Below are 6,521 nucleotides of genomic sequence, written 5' to 3' on the forward strand. Positions count from 1 at the left end.
ATTACTTGGTCAGCAGGTAATTGAGTGTAATTGATCGGGGATAATTACACTCTCCAATTCCCAGGGACAAGCTGTGAATTGCTGGTAATTACATGATATAATTACAAGCTGATTACTTTTTAATTCTTATTCTTATTTTTATTTTTTCGTCTTAATTTATTTTAATTTCTATTATTTCAAATTCTCTTTTTATTTTTATTATTCTAAATATTTTAAAAGATTATTTTTTATTTTTTATATTTCATTTCCTTCTCATTCTCAATCTTTACTTTATGTGATTTCATGCAATTTTTTGTATTATCTATTTTTATGCCATGCTTATTTTTTTAATGTAATTTTTAAATTAAAGTAGAATTCATTGTTGGGTAAGGTTATAGACTTAGGTTTTCCTTTTCTTTTAAATCATATTTATGTATGTTATGTTGAAATTTGACATAAGAATAATTTGTTTTGAATTTAGAACTTATGTTATATTTTCAGTTTCATTTGTTTTAGTTGTATTGGCTTGAGACTTCACATTGCGAGTCATTTATCTTTTTAGTTAGACTTGATAGATTGTCTTTTGGTTAAAAATTGGTTTAGAAAAGCACGTGTGTTGAAAAAAGCACAAATTGAAAACAATAGCCCTGGCGGGTTAAAAGGATTGAAAAAGAGCTCTTGCGGATAAAAAGTAGTATGATAGTTCTTTGAAGATTTCACAGATCCTGTAAGATCAATGAAACTCTTGATACCACTGTTGGTGTTTTTTGAAAATGAGGTAGCAAAAAGGGATTGAAAATATCTCTCGTTGGATTAAAATTGCTTTCAATAATTTTATTAAGCATTTAAGGCTTTAAATAGACAACATAAAAAACATAATCTATATAATTTGAAATTTAAAACAACCTAAAATATCTCAACAATTCAATCAACTTAAATAAAATTTAAAATTCAAATCTCTCTCTCTCTATATATATAAAGGAGGAACATAGACAAGGTGATGTGGCACCTCTCTATGACCTCCATTCATTTTTTTCTTTTTTCTTTTGGGATTTTTAATTGTCTAAATATTTTAATTAATATTTTATTCTTTATCTATAATCACTTGTAATTAATTTATTTAATTTATTGGTAAAAACAATCCACCCTCCCTCTCCCCCAACGTCTAAGATCATGACCAATTCTTCAACTTTTCATCTTCTCTTTTAATTATTATTTATACTCTTTTATGACATTAAATATTTTTTTTATCTCAAAATCAATTGTGGAGATGAAGTCATTATCTCCTTTCATAGTTACTATTAGAGCTGTGAATATGGGCTAGCCCAACCCATTCGGGCTAACCCATACATGCTTTGACATTTTACGGGCCAGGCCAGGCTAGCCTATTTTTTGTGTGGGTCAGAAAACGGTCGGCCCAACCCACAAGTACGTGGGCTACAGGCTTGCCGGGCCAGCCCACTTTTTAAAAAAGTATACTATTTTTTTATAATTATTAAATTAAATTATAAATTATAATTTAAAAATATTATCATAAAATATCGATAAAACAATATTACATGGTGTTAATGTTACTACTTGTTAATCAAATCCACAAATAAAATTATCTTTATAATATTTATTAAGTATTTTTTCAAGTAAAAGTATAAATATCTAAATAGAAACATTAACCTAATTGTTTTGCAATGATCACTATAAAACACAAAAAATACGACAATATTCCAATCATAAAAAAGTAAAAAATAAACTCCTTAAAAAATCATGACACTTATGACGTATCTAACACTTTATGAAACATATGACGTATCTAACACTTCATGATCATCTTCATCAAGCATATCTGAATCAACTTGTGGGAAGGTTGTCTTAACATCTTCATTTTCATCTGCAATTTATATGCGGTTTCAATTAGTTAAATATTAAAAAATAACTAAATTGAGAATTATAATATTTAAATGTACACAAAAATATATTACTAGTTTGAGAAAAATCATGTAACCAATTTCGAGTAGCAACAAGTGTTTAGACATTTTCATAGTGGATGCAACTTCTATACTTGGTGATTTCCTAAAAAAATCGGGCTAAAAGCCCTTTTTTTAAATGGGCTCCAAATTTTTTAGCCCAGCCCTAGTAAATCTCGGGTTAGGCTAGGCCGGCCCAACAGGCCTAGCCCATATTGACGGCTCTAGTTACTATAAATCTCTAACTATTTATGTCATGGAGAAATATTTTTTGTTCACCAATTGCTTCCCTTCTGATGGGACTACTTAGGCAGTATTCAAGTACCATTTTATTTGTTTTTGTTTACCAATATTAATATTATATAAGATTTTAATAATGATATTTTGAATCATATACTTTCATCTTTATCATTTTAGATGACTATTTTTCAATTGTTCTGCTATTTTGTATCACAATTTCATCATTATCATTTAGATGACTATTTTTTCAATTGGTTTGCTATTTTATAGATTCTTGAATTTATTTGAAACAAAATATTATATTTGTATAATCGTGTTTTGTCATTTTATCATGTTATCTTATTATATTGCTTTATTCTTGTGTTTATTTCTATTCTGATGTTGTTTTTTATTTAAAATTTTAATTTCTCAATTGATGAATTAAATTTCATTTCTGATGTTGTTTTTTATTTAAAATTTTGATTTTTCAATTGATGAATTAAATTTCATCTCATGTTATTTTCACATAATGCATAGAATATCATCTTTTCTAATTTATATTATATTATGTTGTGGATTATCACAATATGCATTATTCTACTTCTTATATTAATGTGGATTTTAGGGGTAAGTACAAAAAAATTGATGATTATATTGATAGAGTAATGACCCATTTTTCCTATTTGACATTTTTAAATAGCTTTAGTTAATGATAAATGTCATACACAATTTTTTCTTGATATTTTGTTTGTTTATAACTTATCCTTACTTTTCTTTTAATATCATTCTTTATTTAGACTTCAATTTCTCAATTGATATGCTAATTGAAATTCTTCTTGATTTTAAAAAAAAATTAACCTACATTCAAACTTATTACCTTATCTAATTTAGATCGTATTGTGGGATTTGTCAAAATATGTGCTATTGAACTTCTCTATCAATGTGAAATGATAAGACATAAGTTAAAAGATTCATCGTCTAATAGCTCATTTTTATTATTGATAATTTAGTAGCTTTTTTGTATTCATAAAAATCTCGCTATATATTTGGTAAAGTTAGATATAGAAGAGGTGAGGTGAGACATCACTTGGGTCATGATTCATAATTTCATATGCATCTACTTTTTTAAATTCTTTTTCTTTTCTTATTTATATCTTTAGAATTTTTTAATCTTTAGCGTAAAAAAATTAAAAATTTATGTTACAAATTATTCCCTATAAGTTTTTATAACACTAAAGTTTATACCCATAATAACTTGCCTTTTTAAGTTTAGTTTTTTTATTTATCTTTTATCCTATTTTAGGTGCTTACGACCTTACAAATTAACCATATAACAAATTAAACTCAAAAGGCATATTTCCAAAAAAATTGAAGAAGTCTTAACGATTTCTTCTACAACTAGATGTTTAATAAATTAAAATTTATTCTTTCTTGAATCAATATTATATCATTATGATTCTTGATTATGCTTTATTCTTACTACTTTCATTCTTTTACAAAAATATTTTAAATATTATAATGATTCATGATATGATAAATTAGGCATGCAAAAGTAATTAAATTAATTAATCAAATATTGTCATTTGATTTGCAAACTGGGAAGAGTAGTTCACGCTACTAATCATTTATAGACTATGAAATTAGGAGGAAGGCAGCTATATATATATATATATAAAACTTAAAATCATTTGAATTTTAATAATGCTTCGATTTCTAAAAATGTGTCAATGTGGTAATAAAACTTAAAATCATTTTAATTTTAATAATGCTTCCGAGAGTCATTTAGAAGAAATTTGGAAAGAGGAGGATGACTATGTGGATTTTATCACATTTATAATTGTTTGTCACTATATTGATTTTTTTTCATGATATATGAAAGAAAAACATTGTAAAAATATTTTTATATATAGGATCTTAATATTTTTCTTTTATTTAAGACAGTTTCTCTAAGGCAGAAGTTCTGTGGCTATTAATCGTGTATTTTTTATTTAATTTTTAGTATTTTTTCTTCAACAAGATCATTAACAATTGCATTTGCATGAGAAAATGACATATTATAAGCATTTATTTTATTTATCACTTAAAGTGTATATATTTTGTTACCTGATAACTAAGTGATTTTTATACTTATTACTATATCATAACTCTAGAAAAGAACGCAGTTAGATGGATAAAAGCATATTACCGTTCAATTATTACTACTTCAACATAAAAGAAAAGGAACGAGATATTTAAATTGTGTCAATCAAGGAATTGTTTCCTTTTTCGATGAAGCTAATACCTCAAGAAGAAATTTAAAATATAGTTAAAGTGAGTTAGAATTTAATATTTAATTTATTTGAATTTGAAGATCGAAATTAAAATACTATTTAAAAAAAATCATGAATCTAATATCTTTTCGTCATGTTTACTAGTTCATTATAAACTAAACAACTTATTTTTCTAAAAACTAATGCAGTAACTAAAAGGAAATTTCAACACTCCTCTTTTGCTCCAGTCACTGTAATTGAAAAAATGCCCCTCCTCAATTTCTACTTTGAAAGTTGATGTTTGATTCTTTTCATTGTTTTTAAACTTGCAAAATTTCTTCTTTTGATTCTGTGCTTCAATCGTGACATTGTCTTGTGTAGTAGTTTATTTGAAAGTGCTTTAATCTGAACTTTTGTAGGAATTGCAGGGAGAGGTTGTGAGAGCTTTTCTTCCATCACAACATCACATATCACATATGTTTCAAAATATGATTTTATTCAAACAGACAAAATTTTATAATTTTCGTGTGAAAATTTTTGAGGCACAAAGAGAGACTGCTATTTGCCATTATTTTTGGTTAAGAGTTGATTTAGAAAAGCCTGTGCGTTGGAAAAAACATGAGTTGAAAATAGTAGTCATGATGAGTTAAAAGGATTGAAAAATAGCCCTTGTGGGTTAAAAATAGTATGATAGTTCTTTGAAAGATTTCACAGATCCCGTAAGATCAATGAAGCTCTTGATACCACATTTGGTGTTTTTTAAAAATGGGGCAGCAAAAAGGGGTTGAAAATATCTCTCTTTGGATTGAAATTGCTTTCAACGACATTCAATAATTTTATTAAGCATTAAGGGCTTTAAATAGCTAACATAAAAAACATAATATGCATAATTTGAAATTTAAAACAATCTAAAATATCTCAACAATTCAAACAATCTAAATAAAATTCAAATTCAAATTCATTATAAACTAAATAACTTATTTTGCTAAGAACTACTACAATAACTAAAAACAAACTTCAACAGACAAGTCAATAATCTAATAAACTTATTTTCTGCTACAATGACAATTCACCATATTTTTATGTTTTAAAGTATTTTCATCAATACCAATTTGATTTTTAAAAAGGGTCAAAATGACGTATTAAAAATAATTTTAAAATACTCTTCTTTCACCTATTAGGTTAAAAATATATATTATGTTTTCACATAACAACTACTACAATCTAATATGATATATAGAAGTTTTTAATTAAAAATGTGACACTATTTTTATTTATCCTCATATAATTAAACCTAAATCTAAACACAATCCAACTCAGAAACTCAAATCCATTTTTCAAAGATCCAACATATCTTCCTCCCACTCATCAATAACATTAATCTTAATAACTAATTTTAATGCTAAATAATTTTTTTATTCATTTCTAATACAAAATTCAATATGTAACCAGAATTGATCGAGCGAAGAATCACAGTTTCAGCTATCACATTCAGAAAGACTACTGGCCTAATTTCACTCAATTAAATAAACTATACCCTTACAAAACTTATTAGTACTCCTACACAGTTGTTCAATTTTAATGTCATTCTCAACTCTATCCCTGACTGGGTCTTTGATTTCAGGCCCTTTTGAGGAGGGTATCTTTTTGGTTAATATCAGCCCGGCTCGCATGGACTTCCGGTCTTTCTTAGTTGACAACTTTTTTACCTTAAAATGACAAAAAATTTATGTTGAAACCAAATCTTTGGAGGTAAAACTTTAACATTTTTTTTTGAAATTCTCAGCCACATTAATGTAAGAAATTTCCAAGAAAATAATTCATGCCAAATGAAGGATAAAAATAAAAGAATATTTTAAAAATAGTTTTAAAGACTGAATAATTAAGTTAATTTGAAATATAGAAAATGTTTCAACAATTTTATTATTTTGAAATGAACTGTGTATAATTTATTAATAAATGTATCAAATCAAAATTTAATAAATAAAAAGATATTGAGTTACTAAATATTTTAATTTGGTTAACGTTTTACTTAGCATCCATCCAAAAATTGTCAATTTCCCAAATTCACTGCCCATTACGGCGGCGTTACCACCACTACCGCCTAATCTAG

Source organism: Solanum tuberosum, unplaced genomic scaffold, assembly GCF_000226075.1.
Source record: "Solanum tuberosum cultivar DM 1-3 516 R44 unplaced genomic scaffold, SolTub_3.0 scf00078, whole genome shotgun sequence".
In the NCBI taxonomy this organism is placed as follows: Eukaryota; Viridiplantae; Streptophyta; class Magnoliopsida; order Solanales; family Solanaceae; genus Solanum; species Solanum tuberosum.